Source organism: Narcine bancroftii, chromosome 4 (genome assembly GCF_036971445.1).
Source record: "Narcine bancroftii isolate sNarBan1 chromosome 4, sNarBan1.hap1, whole genome shotgun sequence".
In the NCBI taxonomy this organism is placed as follows: domain Eukaryota; kingdom Metazoa; phylum Chordata; class Chondrichthyes; order Torpediniformes; family Narcinidae; genus Narcine; species Narcine bancroftii.
Window position 1 is genome coordinate 256938028 of NC_091472.1, and position 22890 is coordinate 256960917.

The window sequence follows — 22890 nt, forward strand, 5'->3', positions numbered from 1 at the left end:
CTGGGTAAGGGTGGCAGATTCCTTCTTGTAGAGTGTGTCGCAAGAACCAAAGACTTGTTGATCCAAACCAAGGCTTTTAATAACTAAAAGACTGGAGCATATCACAAGTAGGTCGACCAGTCCAGAATGACCTGGTCTGGCGAGGAGCAATCCTTTAAGATCTGCCAGTAGATGTGGCTACACTCTCAGCCAATCACAGTCATCCTACACTACAATCTGTTCTATCATATTCACCCCTTCTTTGAGAACTGACCCCGGGGTGGATGGAGGGCTGTAAAAAAAAGGGCCCGGTGGAGGTTAGGGGCTCTACCCGTCAGGGGGCCTGACCATCCGGCGTGACTGCCGTGGTGCCGGGATTGGGGTCGCTGGCGGGCTTGTAGGGTGTAGCCACTGCTTCGCTCAATTCCCCAACGGCGTTGTCGACAGTCTGGCCTGAGCTGGTTGGGTGGTGCTGGTCCCTCTGTTCAAGCACATGACCTGGGAGAGAAAGAATTGGGGGACGTTGGGTTAAAGGCACTGCTGCGCCTGATCCGGTCCATGCTGAAATGCTCAAGAGGGCGGGTGGCTTTGATGATGTGGGTGTTCTCTGGACGGAAAAAGTGGGGCTTGCACTCAATGCACACCGGGCAGGCTTGGGTCATGGAGCGAATCTCCTCGTCCGTGTAGAACAGGTTGCGAGGCTTGACAAAGTGCACAAACCTAGTGACCCCTGGATGACATAGCTCCTCATGGAGTCTCTGCAGCCTGTCCAGTTGTATGTTGGCGCAAGTCCCCCTGGAGAGCGCATCTGGCGGGTCGTTGAGTTTACCAGGCCAATACAGTATGTCATAATTAAAGGTGGAGAGCTTGATTCTCCACCTGATGATTTTGTCATTCTTGATCTTACCTCGTTGGGTATTGCTAAACATGAAGGAGACCGCACGTTGGTCGGTCAGTAGTGTAAAGTGCCTGCCAGTGAGGTAGTGTCTCCCACGACGAACTGCTTCGACTATGGCCTGGACCTCCTTCTCGACAGAGGAGTGTCGGCTCTCAGGACCCTGGAGGGTTCTGGAGAAGAAGGCTACTGGCCGGGCGACCTGGTTCAAAGTGGCTGTCAATGCAAAGTTGGATGCATCGCTTTCAACTTGGAACAGAATGGACTTGTTGATGGCGTGCAGCATTGCAGCAGCGATGTCCGATTTGATGCGGTCGAAGGCCACTCTGGCTTCGGTTGACAGGGGGAAGGAGGTGGTCTTGATGAGTGGCCGTGCCTTGTCGGCATAGTAGGAGACCCATTGGGCATTGGGCATAATAGGAGAAAAAGCCCAGGCAGCATCTGAGTGCCTTCTGGATGTGGGGGGTGGGGGTGGGGGCAAGTCCATGAGGGGACGCATGCAGTCAGGGTCCGGCATGAACACCCCGTTCTCCACCACACAACCCAGAATAGCGAGCTGAGTGGTCCAAAAGACATACTTGTCGAAATTGTAGGTCAAGTGCAGCCGAGTTGCAGTCTGAAAAAATTTCTCAAGGTTGGCATCATGATCCTTCGTGTCATGGCCACAGATGGTGACATTGTCCAGATACAGGAAAGTAGCAGTTAGCCTGTTCTGGTCCACCATCTGGTTCATTTCCTGCTGGAAGACCATGACGCCATTTGTGGCCCTAAAGGATACCCTGAGGAATTGATACAACCCCCATTCGCTTAGAAGGCTGTGAAAGGTTGGTCTTCTCGGCGGATCGGGAGCTGATGATAGGCCGAACGTAAGTCAATGGTGGAAAATACGCAGTATTGGGCGATCTGATTCACCACATCTGTGATCCGTGGAAGGGGATATGCATCCAGAAGCGTGAAGCGGTTGATTGTCTGGTTGTAGTCAACTACTATCCGTGGCTTCTCCCCGTTTTTAACAACCACCACCTGGGCCCTCCAGGGATTCGAGCTAGGTTCGATAATACCCTCGTGCAGCAGTCTGCGCACCTTGCTTGTGATAAATTTCCTGTGTTCATAACTATATTGCAGGCTTTTGGTGGCCACAGGCTTCCAACCAGGTTTGTGAATAGTGCTGGCAGAGCAACTCGGAGGGTGGAGAGGCTATAGGTGAGGCCCCGGGGCACGGGGGTGTGTGGCTCGGGCTGTTGCTGGCAGGAGTGGTTACAGACAGAGAAGGGAGCATGAGGCCCCCCCCAAAGTGCAGGGAAACGGTTTGAAACTGGCACTGAAAATCCAGTCCCAGCAGTGCAGGGGCGCACAATTGGGGAAGGACTAATAGTTTGAAGTCTGTGAACGTGATGCCCTGGACTTTCAGGGTTGCCACGCAGTACCCCTTTACCCCAGTCGAGTGCAATCTGGTCACCAATGAAATCCTCTGGGCAGTGGGGAGAATAGCCAGTCCACAATGGAGGGCCAGGTCTGGGCGGATAAAACTGTCAGTTGACCCCGAGTCAAATAAGCAATTGGTATAGTGTCCATGTATTTTAATCAGTTCTACTGTTTTTGTGAGGGGTTGGGGAAAGTCCTGGTCAAGGGTTATTGATGCAGAGACTTGTAATGGGTACAATGGAGTCCTGCGTGATGACGTCATGCAATATGTGCGTGATGATGTCACGCAAACAGTCGGGCCTGAAGAGACAGCGTCAAGGAGTTGGTGTTGCTGCCTGCAGCCTGCTGGGGGTCGACCAGCCAATGGTAAGTGTTGGGGGTCACTGCTTGCTGTCGGCGGTGGGGGAGTCAGTCGGGCAGTCATCAGTGGTGGTTACCAGGTCGGTAGCATCGGGTCCTCGGTCGACAGCGTCGGTGGATACCACCTCGGTAACGTCGGTCGCGGCAGCGTGTCCCTGTTTGGCAGGGTCGGTGGGTACCGGGTCAGTAGCATCAGTTGCAGCTGCGGGAACTTGGTCTGCTGCCTCGGTGGTTGCGAATCCCCAGTCGGTAGCGGCGGCGAGTGTGGCGTATCCCTGGTCGGCAGAGGCAGCGGGTCCCTGGTCCGCAGCGGCGGTTGGTCCCTGGTCGGCAGCAGCAGTGGCGGTGGCCATTGAGGTTGGGGCTGGTGCCTGGTCGGACGTTGCTTCGCAAGGGAGATTGGATGTCATTCTGGTGAGGGTGGGTTGTACCTTCCGTGATCGACATCTGTCCCATGACATCACGCGCTGCCGTGCGGTGGAGCCCTCGCTCTTATTGGACGAGAGCTCTGAGGAAGAAGTGTTTGAATGGGAGGGTGGCGAATGGACTTCACACGAGGCACTGTGTTTGACGGTGGCCATTTTGGAACAACAGACTATAGCAAAGTGCCTGTTTTTAAGGCTCTTCTAGCACCTGGCTTTTCTTGCTGGGCACAGGGACCTGCTGTGCTTGTTCCTCCTGCAGAAATAACACTTTGGGGTTGCATCGGGCAGCATAACGCAGCCAACAGGCCGTCAGTGTGCTGGGGGTAGTAGGGTAGAGGGAGGGCATCCTACTCACATCAGAGTGTGGGGTCCAGCCCCGAGAGTACACGTCCATACTTAAGACATCAGCCTCCATTGTCTCTGCGATCTCTAGGTTCTCCCCCGTGCTCTAGTAGGCACTACCTCACCTCATTCGATCGAACCCCAGCCATATAGGCATCCCGAATGAGATCGTCTGTGATCTCCGCAGCAGTTCTGTCTGTACAGGCACAGTCTCTGCCCATTGCCCTTAGTGCCTCAATATAAGCTCTACAGGACTCACCAGGCTGTTGCCTCCTTGTTGCAAGTTTGTACCGAGCATAGACACTATTCACCGGACGCACATAGAGCCCTTTCAGCACCTTTCTTGGATGTTCTGGTAGATTCTTGGGGACACCATAGTCATCAATATTAGTAGTCGACAGCTGTCCTCTATCACGGCAGGGTCAGAGAGCTGTAAGTATATTTCGAAGCATCTCACCCAGTGCTTAAAGTCATTCGAGGCTGTAGCTGACTGTAGGTCGATGTCGAGGTGCTCCAGCCATAGCATACGCTCCATCCCTTTAAAATCTTTTTAGTTAATAAAATTGTATAGCACGTTGAAAGAACCAAAGACTTGTTGATCCAAGCCAAGGCTTTTATTAACTAAACGACTGGAGCATATCACAAGTAGGTCAACCAGTCCAGAATGACCTGGTCTGGTGAGGAGCAATCCTTTAAGACCTGCCAGTAGGTGTGGCTACACTCTCAGCCAATCACAGTCATCCTACACTACCATCTGTATATATACACATTGGTGATAGAATCTGTATTATCACACTTCTCTAAAAGGCACAAGTGAGCAAGTGAGCATTGATGATCCTTCTTGTCATTACAGAGACTATACTTTTAATTTCACCTTTATTTAATTACATGAATCTAAATTTCAAAGCTTCCCTGGAGGTATTTCAATGTGTCTCTGGATCAATGGTCCAGTAACTTTACTGTATTATTCTACCTTAATTATATATTATTTTCTATTGCCAGGGCAGTAGACCCCGAGGACATGTTCTTGGGGTTACAGAGAATGCAGTGAAACACAAAAGTCTGCAGATGCGGTGTTGTAGTTAAAGCACACAGAAATGCTGGAGGAACTCAGCAGTCTCACAGCATCCATAGGAGGTAAAGATATATTACCAATGTTTCAGCCCTGAGCCCTTCTTCAAGGTATAAGCAAAGAATGGGAAGGCATCAGAATAAAGACTGAAGACTGGTAAGGAGAGGAGTCCAGACCAATAAAAGGTATTAAATAGATATGATAAGAGGAAAGGTGAGAATTGATTATGGTTCTGTGAAAAGAGACAGAGGGAAAAGAGAAATAGAGAGAGAGAGAGAGAGGCACAGCTGAGGGAAAGGCAACTGGGGAAAAAAGAAGAGGGGTGGTTTATGGAAACTGGAGAAGTAGATGTTAATCCCATCTGGTTGGAGGGCGCCCAGATGGAAGATGTTGCTCCAATTTATGGGTGGTCTCAGTCTGGCAGTGTATGAGACCATGGGCAAACATGTCAGCAAGGGAACGGGACAGAGAATTGAAATGGGTGGCCTCTGGAAAATCGATTCTGTTGCATCAGACAGAGGAAGTCTCCCAGTCTGCCTCCAGTCTCTCTGATGTATAGGAGAACACATAGATAGATAGAACATAGAATAATACACAACAGTACAAACCCTTTGGCCAACAATGTTGCTCCAACCTATATGAACCTACTCCACCACAACTAAATCCTTCCCAACCTCACACCCATAACCCTGTATTTATCTGAAATCCATGCACCTCTTGGAGTCTTTTAAATGACCTTATCATGCCAGCCTCTGTCAGTAACCCCAGCAATGTATTCCAGGTGCCTGCTACACTCTGTGTACAAAAACCCCATATCTCTGGCATCTCCCTTAAACTTTCCTTAACTCCCCTAAACAGATATCCTCTGGTATTTGCTAATGTCATCATGAGAAAACAGTTCGGGCTGACCACCGCGTCTGTGATCCTCATAATCTTATGTAAAGAGAAAAGCCCAAGCTTGGTCAACCTTTCTTCATCTGACATGTGCAAAATGGAGGAACAAAACTTTATTATCCATCTGCGCATCCTCCAACCGAATGGACATTAACATCCACTTCTCCAGTCTCTCTCTCTCTCTCTCTCACCCTCCCACTCTCTCCCCTTTTCCCTCTGTCTCCTTTAGCTCAGCTCGACATTCATAGAACCACCCCCCTCCCCATTTTCCCCATCAATTTTCACCGTTCTTCTCTCCTGGCCTCTTTTCCATATCCAATTATCACCTTATTTGTTGGTCTGTACTCCTCCCCCCTGCTATTTTTAATTCCACCATGGAGAGTATTCTGGCTGGTTGTGTCACTGTTTGGTCTGGAGGTGCCAATAATCAGGACAAGAATAAACTCCAGAGGGTTGTTAACTCGCCCTGTGACATCGGGGGCACCAAACTTCACTCCATTGAAGACATCCACAAGATGCGGTGTCTAAAGAAAGCTGAGTCTATTCTCAAGGACTCTCACCACCCAAACCATGTCCTCTTCAGTCTGCTAACATCAGGAAGGAGGGACAGGAGCCTGAAGACGAGCACTCAGCAGCACAAGGACACTTTCTTTCCCTCTGCCATCAGATTGCTGAATGAATAATGAATCACAGACACTGCCTTACTTTGACCTTTCCTTTTCTTGCACTATTTTTATTTATTTTGTAAGTTGGTTTATATAAATGTTTGCACTGTGAAGCTGCCACAAATCAATGTATTTGGTGACGTGTTCATGACAATAAATTCTGATTCTGATTATTTATTTATTGAGGTACTGCCTGCTTCTTCCCATCGCTTGAAGAAGGGCTCAGGCCTGAAATGTCAATAATATATTTTTACCTCATATGGATGCTGTGAATCCTGCTGAGTTCCTCCAGCGTTTCTGTGTTTTTACTGCTCTCTCATCCAGGCATCCAGGTAACCTCCTGGTAAATCTCCTTGGCATCCTCTGTAAAGCTTCCACATTCTTCCTCTCGTGAGGCAACCAGAACAACATGCAATACTCGTCTAACCAGAGCATTGGGGATCAAAGGAAAAGTGGGTCCAAGAGGCATCTTCAAATTATTGCAAAATTTTGAAAATTATTCCCTTGTGACATAATTTATTAATTTACCTAAACATGCAGTTCTTGCATTCAAACCACAAAAAAAAAGACCCTGATGCGCACAATTGACACAACATGTTTTTGCATGACCAGCCAGCTGTGAATATTTAGTATTTCTTTTCTTTTCCTTTTCTACTTATGATTTATTTCTCTTTGTGGTTTCTTCTGTGCTAATTATACTTAAATTATTGTTAGTGTGTTTTACATCAGTGATTCCCAGCACATTTTAGTGAAAATTTTGTTTTCTTTTCACCTCACATAACATGGACATTTTAACATTTTTTTTGTGTGGTTGATAGGAGAAATGTATGGAACTTAACTGCTTCACAGGGTTGGGGGCCCATAAACTTTGAGCAGAGTTCCAGAGGGGCCATCGCCTAAAAAATAGGTTGAGAATGGCTTATTTACATTCCTGGGAGACTGCAGCAAGAAAGATTTTCATTGCATCTGTTCATTGTACATATCAGTATGACAATAAAGTCTCATTCATTCATTCATTTATTCATTCATTCATTCCTGAATACAATATTTTTGCATGTCGAATGTATAAAAATGATTTCTTACTTGATGCAGTTGAACCAATACTTCCTTAAAAAAACAATTACAAAAACACTACAATATTCTACTTAATTGAATTGAGATGACACAATAAACACAAAAAACAGTTAACTTAGTGCAAAAATGTGCAGACAAGTTTTTGGTGGTGTTGGAACAGTCTTAATCATTGATTAACGTAACAAGGTATGATGTTGGGAAGACTATCCGATTCAGTGGGTTCACAGAGAGACTAGTCTGGACACAAGTATTTAAAACATACTTAACTTTAATTAACATACGGGAGATAAACATAGGAGAACGTTAAACAGTAATTGATTACAATTTCACCTAAGCAACGATATAGACATTCATTTTGGACTTAGGTTGGACTCTAACAATAGTGATCTTGACATGCTCACACACTTGAGTAAACACACTACAAACAGGGATTCTTGCACACACCCAGTTTCCTTAACAATGGGGGTGCAGCTTCTTCAAGTATTGATCTATTGCAATACTATGGCTCAGCTTCAGAGTAGTGCACACCTAATAGCCTGAAACAACATCTAATAGCCTGAATATGCCTGGGATTGTCAGATCTCAGAAGCGAAGAAGGCACAGGACTAGTCATTCTTGGAGGTGAGACTGCCCAGAAACACCAGGTGCAGTAGGTAGACAAAAGAATTTCATGTATGTTACATTCTAAATGTAGTATAACATTACAATAATGGAACCTATACCGTTTTCCTTAACCTCACTTTACGCACGCCACTTCCAGCAATGTCCAGGGCATGGACCATGAGGGTGTGTGTTGGCGTTATATACAGTGCTAATCTGTGCTTCCAGCCAATAGTGACCCTAGGTGATTTAAATTAGCCATTGGCAAGGTGTGCACTAATGGGTGGCTGGAGTTCAACCTTGATTGATGTGACTTCTGCATAAGTTTCAGTCAGGAAGGACATGTGATCACCCGCAATACAGATATTCCAGGCAAGCAGGGATGCCACGTTTCCTCCATACACAACACAAGGTAGGTTCAAGTGTCAGATAGCTGTGGAAATAAACAGTTCCTGAAACTAGAGGTGCTGGTTTTTCAGCTTCTGTACCTTCTGTCCAAAGATAGCAGCGAGAATAGGTTATGACCAGGATGATGAGGATTTGTATGGTGTTGGCTACCATCTTGAAGATAGTGCCTCACATCATTGTATTCATTGGATGGTGCAACTCTTCACCACTCTTAATGGAAGGTCTTGCCTATAGAACACTTTAGCACAGAAACCATGCTTTTCGACCCATCTAGTCTGTGTTGAAATGATTATTCTGCCTCGTCCTAGCGATCTGCACCTGGACCATAGACCTCCATACCCTTCCCATCTATGCACCTATCCATATTTCTTTTTAATGTTGAAATTGAATCTGCATCCACTGCTTCTGTGAGCAGCTTATTCCATATTCTCACCACCCTTTGAGTTAAGAAGTTCCCCCAAAGGTTCCTCTTAAAAATGCCATATTTTACCCTTAAATTATGCCCTCTAGTTCTTGTCTCACCTGACGTCAATGGAAAAAAGCTTGCTTGCATTTACCCTTTCTATACCCCTCAACATTTTGTGCACCTCTGTCAAATCTCCCTTTATTCTTTGATGCTCCAGAGAAGAAAGTCCCAATCTAGTCAACCTTTCCTTGTAACTCATCTCTTCAAGTCTTGGCAACATCCTTGTTCATTTTCTCTTCATTCTTTCAATCTCATTGATATCTCTCCAGGTGACCAAAATTGCACACAATTCTCCAAAGTTGGCCTTATAAAACTTCAACATAACATCCAACTCCTGTATTCAATACAATAATGTATGAAGACCCATGTGCTAGAAGGTCACTTTATGACCTAGAAGGTCACTTTATCAACCTGTGACATGACATCAAGGAATTATCTTTCTGTATTCCAAGATCTCTGTTCTATTGAACACTGCAGTGTCCTACCATTCACTGTTTGACCTGCCAAGGTACATACTTGTCAGCATTTTTCCAGCTGGTCTAGATCCCGCTTTAATCTTTGGAAACCTTCCTCACTGTCCACAACAGCTCCAATCTTAGTGTCACCTGCAAATTGGCAAATCCAGTTTACCACAATATCATCCAGTTCATTGAGGCACATCACTAATCATAGATCTCCAGTTGGATAAGCAATAATTTAGTGTCACTCTCAGGCTAATGTCTAATCCAATATACGACCTTGTCCTGAATACCAAGTCTACTTGACTAACTTCCCTTGCAGGACATTCTAAAATTCCTTGTGGGAGGAGAAATGGAGTTAGATATGATGACCCAGATTTAAGATAAAAAGTTAAATGCATGTTAAATACAATAATGTGGTAAAAATACTTACGGATAAAAGTACATAACCAACGTTTCGGGCTTGAGCCCTTCATTAAGGTATGGGAAAATATCAGTAGGTGTCTGAACAAGAGAGTAGGGGAGGAAAGGGGTGGTGAAAAGGTGAAGAAGGGAGGGAGGGGACAGCCAAGATCAAAGGAAGGAGGAATGGTTAGATGAAGGGAGGGGGAAGGGAGGGAGGAGAACTGGAAAGGGGAAGGGAAGGGGGGAGGGAGAAGAGGAAGCAGGTTAGCAGAAATCGGGAAAAGTCGATGTTAATGCCATCTGGCTGGAGAGTCCCTAGACAGAAAATAAGGTGTTGTTCCTCCATTTTGGGGGTGGTCTTGGTGGGCCTGTGCATAAGGCCAGGGACAGACATCAGTGTGACACAGAACTGAAATGGTTGGCTACTGGGAGGTTTCTGTTACTGTAGCAGCAAAGCGACAGTGCTCAGCAAAGTGATCTCCCAATTTACATCCAGTCTCTCTGAAGTAGAGAAGGCCACAAAAGGAGCATCAGGTGCAGTAAATCAGTCCTGTGGATACAGAAGCTTCACTTGAAAGGCCTGTTTGGGGCCCTTGGCTGAGGTGAGGGAGGAGGTGTGGGTGCAAGTGTTGGACCTCCTGTGGCCACAGGGGGAGGTGCCAAGAGGGTGATTGGTGGGGAGGGATGAGTGCACGAGGGAGTCACAGAGGGAGTGGTCCCTACAGAAGGTAGATAGGGAAGGAAGGAAAGATGTGTCTGGTGGTGGGATCCTGTTGTAAGTCCCGGAAATTCTGGAGGATAATGTCTTTGATGCAGAGGCTGGTGGGCTGGTAGGTGAGGATGGGGGGGGGGGGGGGGGAGGGTTCTATGTTTGTTACATCTGGGGGCAGAGGGGCCTGGGGCAGATGAGGATGAAATGGAAGCAATGCAGTTGAGGGCTGAGTTGATGATGGTGGAGGGGAAGCCACGATTGTCGCTTCAATACGACAATCAATAAGGTGGCTATTGCTAGACACTGAACATTTTAAAAACATGTTAACTTCAAAGTGACATTTTTAATTTATTCTGAGGTTAAATTATTTTGAGTATAGCCTAGAGCCATGGAATTTCTCAACATTTCCTTTTTGTTTACAGTTTTAGTCCTCTTATTTTCACGAGATTAATGCTTTAGAAGGAATTTCCCCAACGATATAGGCAGTGTGACATTTAACATTCTAGTTTCACACATTTAAACAAGAAAGAATCAGAATTTATTGTCATGAACAAGTCTCGAAATTTGTTGCTTAGCGACAGCATCACAGTGCAAACATTCATATAAACCACCTTTCAACAATAAATTTAAAAAATAGTGCCTGAAAAGTAAGGCAGGGATTTTGGTCATTGATTCACTGATGACAGCAGAGAAGAAGCTGCCCTTGTGCTGCTGAGAGCTCGTCCTTAGGCTGCTGTACTTTTGTCTCGATGGTAGGAGAGTGAAGAGGGCATGGCCTAGGTGGTGGGGGTCTTTGAGGCCAGAGGCTGCTTTTTTAAAACACCGCCTCTTGTAGATGTCCTTGATGGCTCAAGGAAGATCTAAGGAGAAGGTATTAAATTATAAGAAAAAAAGAAAGAAAGGAGAGACAAAATAATTAATGCCAACCTCTGAAAAATATAATTTTTTGGGGTGAGTGGTGAACCTTTGGAATTTGACGCTACAGGCAATTGTGGCAGCCAGGTCATTGCTTGTATTTAAGGCAGAAATTTATAGCTATCTGAATAGTCAATGTAGTGATATGTTTTCTCCCTGTACATTATTCCCTACCTGTGTGCTGTTGTATGTATAAGGCTGGCCGCCCACTAGTGACTCATCTCCTATATCTCCTCCCCTTATGACCTGGCCATAAAGGTCGACCTCCCTCCCCCCTTCCGGCATTCCTGTACCTGGATCCGGGCCAGCCAAAGTCTTGTGTTTATTAAAGCCTATCATTCCCCTGCTCTCGACTTCATGGTTATTGATAGAGCCTCTCAATCAGGGTATCAAAGGTTATGGGAGAAAGCAGGGGAGTGGGGTTGAGTGGGGGAATGGATCAACTCATGATGGAATGGTGGAGCAGACTCGGCAGGCTGAATGGCCTACTTCCGCTGCTATACCTTATGGCCTTATGGTCAGCAGCATCAGTAGGAGAAATAGCATGATCAACGATTCGGATCTTGCATCAAGACTGTTCTTTTGCTTCCGATTCCTGCATCTGCAGTTTCTAGTGCGTCAACAGTTAATGCCAAGATGCCTTGATACAGATCATAATGTATTTATTAAAAAAAAATCTTTTGGCGGGGGGGAGGGTCACTGGTAAGTTCACCACTTATCACCCTTCATTAATTGCCCTTGAGAAGATGGTGCTGAACTGCCTCCTTGAACTAGTGGAACTCATCTTGTGAAGCTACTTATCACAATAACACCTTCAAGTGTGTAAATAGATCTACACTTCAGCAATGAATTCACCTCATGCTTTCTCAGTGAGAAGCCATTTCACTTTTGTGACATCATCCAATCACTGCATCTGTCGACTAAAGTCACCTTCAGGACATCACATCTGTTTCCTCTTAAAATGGAAGAAAGCATATGGGTTAACACAGTTCCAAGAAGCACAGTAAAAACCCCTCATATCCAGCAGCTACAGGGATTGGTAGATATTGGATAAATTAATTTTACAGTTGCTTGAGACTCTGTGCTGTGTGATTGGTGAACAAATGGCGAGGCGAACCAATCTTAAATTTATCTATTACTTTTCCGTAAGTTTTTTGCTGGTTGCTTGAGGCTGTAAGTTGCTTGAATTCCAGATTACAGTGGTTTTTCTGAACAATGCTGTAACAAAATTGAATTACTAACAATTTCATGTTTACATTCTGCAAAGAAGACAGCACAAAAACAGACCCATCAACTCAGAATGTCTCCACTGAACATAATGCCCAAATTTAACTAAAACTGCTGCTTGTATATCGTACAAATCCCTCTATTCCCTGTATCATACAGAAAATTTTATTGTATTCTTGATGTCTTCCCACTCCACCATTACTTTTCATACCTGATTATGATCCATTATTGATGTCATTTAGGTTAATGTTCATGTTCTTAAAGTTTGCTTCTTTACATGGGACCTCAAGAAGAGGGAGCCTTGCTTTACTTTCAGTATTTTGCATTCCAAGCACACATATCCTGAGCACCCAGCTACATAATCCCTTACACAACACAGGGATGAAAGATGGGAGATGACACCTTGACCACCTGGCCAATAGATTCCTGCTCATGCATCACTGAGAATGGAATGCCAATGTCATTTGCCATCGATGGAACACAGAGGCGACTGCAGATGCTAAATCTGAAGCCAAACACAAACTGCCAGAGGAACTCAGGAGGTCGAGCAGCACAAGTGGGAGAAAGAGAACAGTCGAGGTTTTGAGCCAAAAATCTTCATCAGGACTGAAGATAGTTTGTACAGAAGCAGTTTAAGGAGGACAAGGTGAGAGGGGTGAGGCAGGGACCCCGCACGCGATTGGCCAACTGGGCAGGGGTGGAATGTGACGTATGGAGCCAGAGGTGGGGTAGATGCCTGTGAAAGGGAGAGAGAGGCAAGAGAAACCAATGGGTACAGTGGAGGAAGAGGAAAAGTTCAGGTTGCTAGTACTGGAATCAGGTAAGCAGAGAAGGTGCCAAAACACAGAAATGCTGGAGGAATTCAGCTGGACTCGTAGCACCAATAGGCAGTAAACATATATTAACAATATTTCGGGCCAGAGCTCTTCCGCAAGGTGTGCAGAGAAGGTGAGAATGATCCATCACACACGAAGAAAAAAGTGCCAATGGCAATTGACCCTCCTCTCATCTCATTCACTGCATTTGGTTCCCCTGATATAGTGCTCCATCATGTATATATATATATATATATATATATATATATATATGTATATTTATAGAGAGAGAGAGAGAGAGAGAGAGAGAGAGAGAGAGAGAGAGAGAGAGAGAGAGACAGACAGACAGACAGACAGACAGAGACAGAGAGACAGAGAGAAGATGGAAATAAAAGTGGGTGGGGGCAGAAACAGAAGAGAGTGTAAAAGTGTCCAATAGAGTGATGGGGATGCAATCAAAGAATCGGGTTGAGAATAACTGTGTAGGGGTGGTTTGGAAAGGGGACAAAAAAGGAGAAAAAGACCAGAAGGTGTACAGAAAACTTATAATCTGAAATTAGAACATTCTATGTTCATACCATTCAGCAGTACACTGCCCAGGTGGAAAATTAGGTGGCGTTGTCCTCTAAGACATAGGGGCAGTGTTAAGCCATTCAGCCCATCATGTCTGCTCTGCCATTCAAATCATGGCTGATGTAAACCATAAAAGTCTGCAGGCACCGTGATTAAAGTAAGAACACAACGCTGGAGAAACTCAGCAGGTCAAACAGTGTATTTATGTATAGCAATGACAAAGGTACATAACCAGCATTTCGGACTTGAGTTTCAGCAAGGTATGACAAAATGTAGACAGGCACCCACCCAGTATTAGGCCCAAAATATTGGTGTTTTTCATTACCTCCCATGGATGCTGTGAGCCCTGCTGAGTTCCTCCACCATTTCTGTGTTCTTACTTCCTTTTTTCTATCTTATGATTTATTACTGAGCCTAAACTGGAAGATGTGAGGAATCATGTGCGTGCTTGTCTGGGTGGTTTCAAACGCTTGGTCAAAATTCCGATTGAAGCTGGGACCTGCGTTTATGAATGTTTCGGATGACAATGTGGCTGGGCTGATTAATAAGTTTGGAGATGAGAGAAAAATTGGTGGAATTGTGGACCGTGAAAAGGTTTGTCGAAAGATACAGTAGGGTATGGATCACTTGGCGATCTGGGCTGAGATACGACAGATTAAGTTTAATGGGACAAGTGTAGGGTGTTGCACTTCAAATATAAGGGGAATATATGCAGTAAGTGGCAGGCTGCTTAGGAGCATTAATGCACAAGAGCCTTCTGGGGGTGCAAGTCGTTGTTCCTTGAAAGTGGCAAAATATAAGTAGGGTGTATGAATACTAAAGTCAGGACGTCACACTGCAGCTGCATCAAACTTCATTTAGGCCACCTTCGGAGTTTTGCTTACCACATCACTATGCGGGCTTTGGGAAGGGTGGTTCACGAAGATGTCCCTTGGGCACCGAATATGTTCACTTACAGACCAGTGGTTCCTCAGCTTCTGCTTTATTTGTGAGTATCCATCTTATTTTTATGTTATGAGTGTGAGCATGAGAATTCTTTCTCACATATATAACCATAACCATATAACCATTTACGGAGCGGAAACAGTCCATGTTGGCCTTTCGAGTCAGCATCGGTCTTGATAACCTTGTCGAACTTGCACTGTCAGCAAAAATAAATATGTTGAAAACCTCTAGTGCTTGATGTCCCACCATGGTACGCAAGATGCAACAACTCCATTACTAGAAATTAGGTTACCACAATATGTGATGAGCCAAATGTTTAATTTAATTACTGGATGGGGGGAGTTGAGGACAGTTATAAGAGGAAAAACTACAAGATTTTGAGGAAAAGAGTGGGAATTCAAATGAACTAATTGATCAGTCAGAAACAAAGCACAGATCATGTTTTCCAATCGTGCTGACACATTTTTAATGATACCATGGGTCATGACAACAGGAAAATACATAAGCTCGTTATGAGTGAAAACGATGATCCTCCCCTCAAATCCAGCCCTCCGCTCCAGCTAAATATCAACTACACTACACTGACAGACTCCACAGAGGTGCACTGTGGGTGGTAGAGAGTGCATCTCTCTTCCCAGCTCTGAAGCTGTAAACCTGCCCATTGATTGCCTGCCAAATTTTTCTGGTTCAAGTCCAGCAAACCCATTGAAATCCAGTGAAGACATAGATATAGAATGAACCTTGAGTAGAAGTTAATTATCTTTTTATTTGCTTTAATTCAGTTCATTTAAATGCACTTAATTGCCTTTAAGCACATGTGCCTGCTTCTTATGTTGCAGTTTTAAATATTTTTATCCATTTATTGATTGAATTGTGGTTGGGTTCTTTTGAACATTTAAGTCCCATAATCATTCAATTTACGTGGCAGTTTTAACAGCGGGTGAGTATGGGTGAGAGGGAGGGTGGAGAGGGAGAGGCCTCATTGGGTGTCAGGATAGCTTGTGGCAGAGCCAGTGATCCACACAGAAAACATGCAGAGCAGAAACAGGCTAAGCAGTCTATCTAGTCCATGCTCAACTATTATTCCACCCAGTCCCATTGGCTTGCATTAGCCCTCCATATCCCTCCCATCTATCTAAACACTATTGCAGCAACAGCATGGGTTTGAATCAACTGCTGTCTATAAGAAGTTTTTATTTTCATCCCGTGTCTGCGTGGGTTTCGTCCAGTTGCTCCTGTTTCATCCCATCCTTCAAAACATATCGGGATTGGTGTATTTTGGCAGCACAGGCTTGTGGGATGTACGTCTAATTTAAATTTAAATTCAAATTTCTCTTAAATGTTGAAATCAAATATGCATTCACCACTTCAGCTGGCAGCTGGTTCATACTCTCACCATCCGCTGACTGAAGATATTCACCCTAATGTTGACTGAAGATATTCACCCTAATGTTTCCTTTAAACATTTCATCTTTCACCCTCGATCCACGTCCTCACACACCCAACCCTTAGTGCAAGAAGCCTGCTTGCATTTACCCTATCTACACTCCTTTATCAAATTTCCTCTCATTCCCCTATACTCCGGAAATAAACCTTTTCAGCCTTTCCCTAGAACTCAGCTCCTCAAGTCCCAGCAACATCCTTGTCAATTTTCTTTGCACTCTTTTGATTTTATTGATATCTTTCCTGTAGGTAAACACTATCAATGACACCGGGGTCTATTGATAAACTGGGGGAAAGTGGGCCATGAACTCAAGCAACTCACTAGTCAATGTAAGGGCCGGGGATGATCTGAGTCCTTGCAGAACATAAACAACTCACTATGTATTATGCATATGATGTAGGAGCGGGAAAATATAGGTGAAAATGCAGGAAGGTTCCTTATTTGTCCATTTGATACCTGTTACATTAGCACAGCATTATGAAGGGTCTTCAACCTGATATATTAACTTTCTTTTTCCACAGATACGTATTAACCTGCTGTGTCTTTCCAGCATTTTCTGTATTTATTTTGGATTTCCATCATTTGCAGTTTTTGTTTGCCTTTCAACCCTGATGAAGACGGTTGAGAACATGCCCTTTGTCACATGACCCTAATACTCAAGTCAGGTTTATTGTCATCTAATTGTACAACAATATGGATAATTATTAGTTCTTCTTTCCCCTTTCACTTCCTCCAAATCTCTGCACACCAGGTCATCAGTGTTGTTAAGTGATGCAGAGATTCCAGAAAACTGGTTGATAAGTAACAATCATATAAAAAAGCTTCCTGAGAAAGAGTATAAGGTCCTTGAGTTCATCTTTGCACACTGAATTATATAGATGATGTCAATTTGAAATCTGAGATTGCTTTTCTTGGAATTTGGACGGAACTGCTGCTACTGAGTCAAGGGCAAACATTGACAAAAGCCTCTCTTTTCTAAATGGGTCTGTACAGGTCATTTACCATTGGCATTGCTTTATCACTGATGTAAAAGACATAGAAAGTAGGGGTCCATTATTATATCCAAAAGGTGACAATATTTGAGGCTTGGTCACTTCACCCCTCAAATTGTGGAATTGATATTAATATTTTTAATTTACCTATCTGGTAATTCTATGTCTCTTTGTAGGAAATATGCTCATGTAAAACCCAATACCATATAAAAGTCGACCCCATACTTTTTGAGCTAAAAATCTCAAATTCTCCCTATATCTCATGTAAAAGCCAACCCTCATCATTCACCTCGGCCCTGGCCCCTCACAGGGCAGAGTTCTCAACTCGTTGGATACAAACTGATGCGTTGGACCTGGCCGCCAGACCATCAGAGCTCCCGATGCCTCCAACTTGGACCCATGCCTCAGCCCTGGCTACCCTCCCATCGGAGCTCCATACGTCTTTGACATGGACTCATCTTGGCCCTGGCAGCCAGCCAATTGGAACTCCCAACATCTCCGATGATGCAGATACATACTGTGGTCCTGACCTCCCCCCGCGGTAGGACGTGTGGTCCTGACCTCCCCCATCGCTAATGGCCATGACGGCTGGCCACCGAGGCAGCCTTCTGTATGTTTGGGACTGACAGTCCAGATGACGCTTTCTAGTGGACACAGGAACACAGGTCAGCATCCTGCCCCCTTTGGGACAGGACACCAGGAACAGGCAGTTGGACCCCATACTGACGGCTGCCAATAACAACACAATTCAGATCTACGGTACCCGCAAGGCTCAATTGGAGTTGGAAGGCAACCTCTTCTTGTGGGTGTTCACGCTGGCCACAGTGGAACAGCTGCTCCTTGGGGCAGATTTCCTGCTCACCTACAGCCTGCTAATGGACCTCAAGGAAAGGTGATTGTTCCATGCCAAGACTTTTCAAACCTTCCCCCTCGAAGACGCCAAGCTCCCAGCACTCCAACTGGACTCCGTACAGAGATCGGACGAGTACGCCAGGGTCCTGGCTGAGTTCCCTGCAGTGCTCACTCCCCAGTTCACCATGGTGATGCCCCGACATGGAGTACAGCACCACATCCTGACCCAGGGCCTGCTGCTCCACGTAAGGGCAACATGCCTTCCTCCAGAAAAGCTCCAGCTGGTGAAGGAGCTCTGCATCATACGGCGGTTGGACAGCTCATGGGTTTCTCCCCTGCACATGGTTCCCAAAGCTGGAGAACATTAGGTGACTACCGCAGGCTCAATGAGGACACAATACCAGATTGGTACCCCATGCTGCATATCCAGGACTTGTGGCTAACCTGCACTAGGCAAGGATTTTCTCTAAGGTGCTCCTCGTGCAGGGATATCATTAGATTCCGGTACACCCTGATGATATTCCCAAGACTACCATCATTACCTCATTCGACCTTTTCGAATTCCTCCAAAAGCCATTTGGGTTAAAGAAAGCCGCACAGATCTTCCACCGACTCATGTACACAGTGGGCCAAGTCCTGGGCGGCACTTTCATGTACCTGGACGACATCCTGGTGGTGAGCAGGAACCAACAGGAGCACATGGTGCACCTCCACAACCTCTACACCAGATTGAGTGAGTTTGGCCTGACGATCAACCCAGCCAATTGCCAGTTTGGATTGGAGCCCATCAACTTCCTGGGCCACAGGATAACCAGGGAAGGAAGCACACTGCTATCTAGTAAAGTGGAGGCCATCTGGAAGTTCCCCAGGCCCAACACAACCAAGGGATTACAGGGGCTTGTGGGGATGATCAGTTTCTATCACAGGTTCATCCCCTCAGCTGTCCAGATCATGTGGCCCTTGTTTGTCCAAATGGCAGGCAAGGTGAAGGACATCACCTGGGTTGAGGAGTCAGTGAAAGCCTTACTGAAGGCCAAGGAAGCCCTGGCGGAAGCCCTGGCGGAAGCTGCTCTCCTGGCACATCCCAGGTCAGACACTCCAACATCCATAATGATGGATGCCTCAGGAATGGTGATTGGCAGAGTTCGGAGCAGCAGATCAAAGGTAGGTGGTGGCCACTGGCTTTCTTCAGCAAACATCTGCAGCCTCCAGAACTGAAGTATTGCACTTTCGACAGAGAGCTACTAGAGCTGTACTTAGCCATCTGCCACTTCAGGTACTTCCTAGACGGCTTTCAAAGACAACAAGCCCCTGACTTTTGTCTTGGCTAAGATTTTGGACCCTGGATGGCCCGCCAGCAACAACACCTGTCTTACATCTTGGAGTACACCACAGATGTAAGGCACGTCTCTGGCAAGGACAACATGGTGGCCGACGCCCAGTCCAGGCAAAGTATCCACGCATTATCGAGGGGAGTGGACTTCGTTGCATTGGTGGAGGTGCAGCATAAAGACAAGGAGGTGCCATATTGGGACTGCAGCTCCAGGACATACCAGTCGACACAGGTAACACTATCATCCTTTGCGATGTGGCCACCTGTCAGGTCAGACCCATGGTCCCAGCGGCTTGGAGGTGATAGGTGTTCGACTCCATCCACAGACTGGTTCACTCATCCATCAGGACCACGGTCTAGCTGGTGGCCAGCAAATACATGTGGCATGGATTGTGGAACCAGGTCAGTGGGTGGGTGAAGGCGTGCACGCAGTGCCAAACAACCAAGGTACAGAAGCACACCAAGACCCCACCTCAGCAATTCGAGCCCACAGAACGAAAGTTCAACCACATCCACGTGGACATAGTATCCCAGGATTTCCGCTATCTGTTCACAATGGTCAACTGCTTCATCAGAATGCTAGAAGCAATCCCGTTGGCAAACACATTCACAACCTCATGCGCCAGGGCCCTCACTTCGTCCTGGGTCGAACGGTTCGGGTTACCATCCCACATCACATCTGACAGAGGGGCCCAGTTCATCTCCAGTCTGTGGTTCAACCTTGCTGGCCTGTGGGGTGCCCAGCTGCATCGCACAACAACTTACCACCCACATTCCAATGAGTTGGTGAAGCGCTTCCACAGGCATCTCAAAACCACACTCATGACCAGACTCCAAGGACCTAAAATGGGTAAATGAGCTACCATGGGTGCTGTTGGGCATCTGCACAGCACTCAAGGAGGACTTCATCACCTCTTCAGCTGAGCTTGTCTACAGAGCTCCACTGGTGGTCCCAGGAGAATCCGTACCATCCCCAAGTAGACATCAGGATGACTCAGCAGGGTTCCTCAACAGGCTAAGGGAAAGATCAGCAACCTGGCCTTGATTCCTCCTTCCAGGACCAACTACCCAAAGACCTGCAGGACTGTGAGTATGTTTTCATTCGCAGGGGTCCATATCGTCCACCGCTTCAGAGGCCATGCGAGGGTCCCTTTCAAGTCATCCACAACAATGGGGCTACGTTCGAGCTGGAGGTCAGAGGCAAGATGGAGGTCTTCACCACGGACAGGCTGAAGTGGCATACCTGGACCTGGTGCGCCCAGTTGAGACACCAGCATCACGCTGAAGAGGCAGGTCACCAATGGCTGCAGAGACTTTGCCTCCGGGTACCAAAGACAATACCACTGGTTCTGGCGGGGTGGGGGGGCATGTGGCGGCCACTGCTGCAGCGATCGAGCCGGCGCTTCGGGTGACGAACACAACCAAAGGCCAGCAGCTCGTGCAGTGGCACTGACCCCAACGAGCAAACTGGCAGGTGAACGGCAAGGGCGGCTTAACGGCCAGTGACCCCAAAATGGCGCTACATGTGTGTGTCTTCTTTCAAGTGGCACGCGGCTACAATGTGTTAAAATGGAGCCTGCGTTCACGATTGCAGCTGGCAGCTCATTCCACATTCTCATCACTTTCTGCATGAAGAACTTCCCCCTAATTTTCCCCTTAAACATGTCACAGAAATACTGGATATATTTCCAACATTTTGGGCCTGAGCCATAGGTGAGAATTGATTGGGGGAGTAAGGGGTTGATTTGTATCTATGAAAGGAAACATGTCTATTGACCTCCAGTTTCAATTAACCCCGCTCCCATCTTTCCCCTTATCTCTCCTTTACCCCAGCTCTGTTTGTCTCTCTCCCTTCCCTTTTTATCTGTCACAAAGCCAAAAACACCCCCCTCACACCAAACAGTTCTCACCTCTCCTCTCTCCTGTTTTCTTATTATATCCAATTAACACTTTTTGTCTGTTGGACCATACTTCTTCCCCTCCCATTCTTCCCTTTCCCTTAGCCTTTGAAAGCAGACGTCTGCTATTTTTTACTCATACGTTGAGGAAGGGCTCAGGCTCGAAATGTCAGCAATATATCTTTACCTCCTATGAACGCTGAGAGACTAGCTGAGTTCCTCCAGCATTTCCATGTTTTTACCACAATCATACCACAAACATTTCACCTTTCATCCTGAGCCTATTGTGGTGACTCAATTCCCTGTAACCCCTCCCCCTGTGATCTTGCAATAAATATCAACCTCCCTGCGCCCTTCCATTCATTCGAGCACATGGAGTTGGGCCAGCCAAAATCTAATGTGTATTAAAGCCTATTGTTCCTCTCTCAGCTTTTGGAGTGTTTAATATTGCACATCACCCATGCCCTAAATTGAGTTCATGCTGGCTCCTTTTAGATAGCACTTGGAGAATAGAGAAGTTGCCTTTCATATTGTCCTCATTGAAAATCAACATAATTTGTGGTGATTTATGCATCCAGTCCCCAAGGCACAAACTTGTTCATCACTGCAGTTGAGACTAGGCCTTAATCATCATTGTTCCTTTTCCCTTTGAGTACCAGGATCATAAACTCACCTTTTCCGAAAGACCATACATAGATTCTCTCCCCGTTCTCCTTGGAAAACCTTGATTGATTCTGTTTTCAGCATCCCCCAAGGCAGAGCAACTCTAAATCAGAATTGCTCTCTGTTAAAGTTATTTCCTTGCCTTAGTGTTACAGCTTTTAGCTAAAAGTTTGAATGTCTCATGCTCTAATTATTCTTGAATTTCAGAAACCAATTTATCTTTTGAAAACAGAGAGTTCTGAAGTTTAAAAAAAAATCTGCTGGAGACAATGAGGTGAGTGGGGGAAGGCAAGGAATTGTTGATGTTTGACTTGGAATGTTGATAATTCCCCACCCCCACCCCACCCCTAAATTCTCCTGGATACTTCAGCAGCTTCTATTTTGTTCCACATTTCAGAGTCTGCAATTCCTAGTATCCTGAGTTCTCAAGTTCTGACTTAAGCTATGAATGGCCAAGATCCGGTTTAAGACAATTACATCAGAACAGGAGAAAGCCGTACATCCATTGATGCTTTTTCTGCCATTCTGGGGGACCATGGATGACCAGTAACCTTTATTGAAATGGCATGTTATGGATGTCCTTATTAGACTTTCTCTATAATCTACGAAGTTCACATCTGCAAATTTACTATTTTTTTAAAATATAATAGTTGCTGGAGTATTGTTTTCTCTTCCTTGTATGTACTCTTTTTGCCAAAATCTAGAACAGAAAATATTACAGCAGAGTACAGGCCCTTCAGCCCACAATGTTGTGCCAACCTATAAAAATCCACTCAACAAACTGAACCTTCCCTACCTCACACCCTAAACCCTCTATTTATCATGCATCCATGTGCCTGTCTCAGAGACTTTAGTGTCCCTATTGTACCAGCCTCCACCACCACCCCTGGCAAGGCATTCCAGACACCCACCACTCTCTGTGTAAAAAACTTACCCCTGATGTCTCCCCCAAACTTTCCTCCCCTCACTTTATGCAGATGTCCTCTGGTGTTTATATTTTAGCTTTTGTATTTCTTGTCAGTTTGCTTCATGGTTTATTTTCTCTTTGATTTT

At 45.7% G+C, this 22890-nt stretch overlaps 1 long non-coding RNA gene across 1 annotated transcript; it reads left to right on the forward strand.

Annotated features, from left to right (window-relative positions):
- The first annotated feature begins 38 nt into the window (after nucleotides 1-38).
- Nucleotides 39-22859, forward strand: LOC138760103 (uncharacterized). Its single transcript, XR_011355408.1, has 4 exons — nucleotides 39-107; nucleotides 4429-4563; nucleotides 22045-22111; nucleotides 22235-22859. It is a non-coding gene; the product is annotated as an uncharacterized lncRNA (long non-coding RNA).
- Nucleotides 22860-22890: the final 31 nt, after the last annotated feature.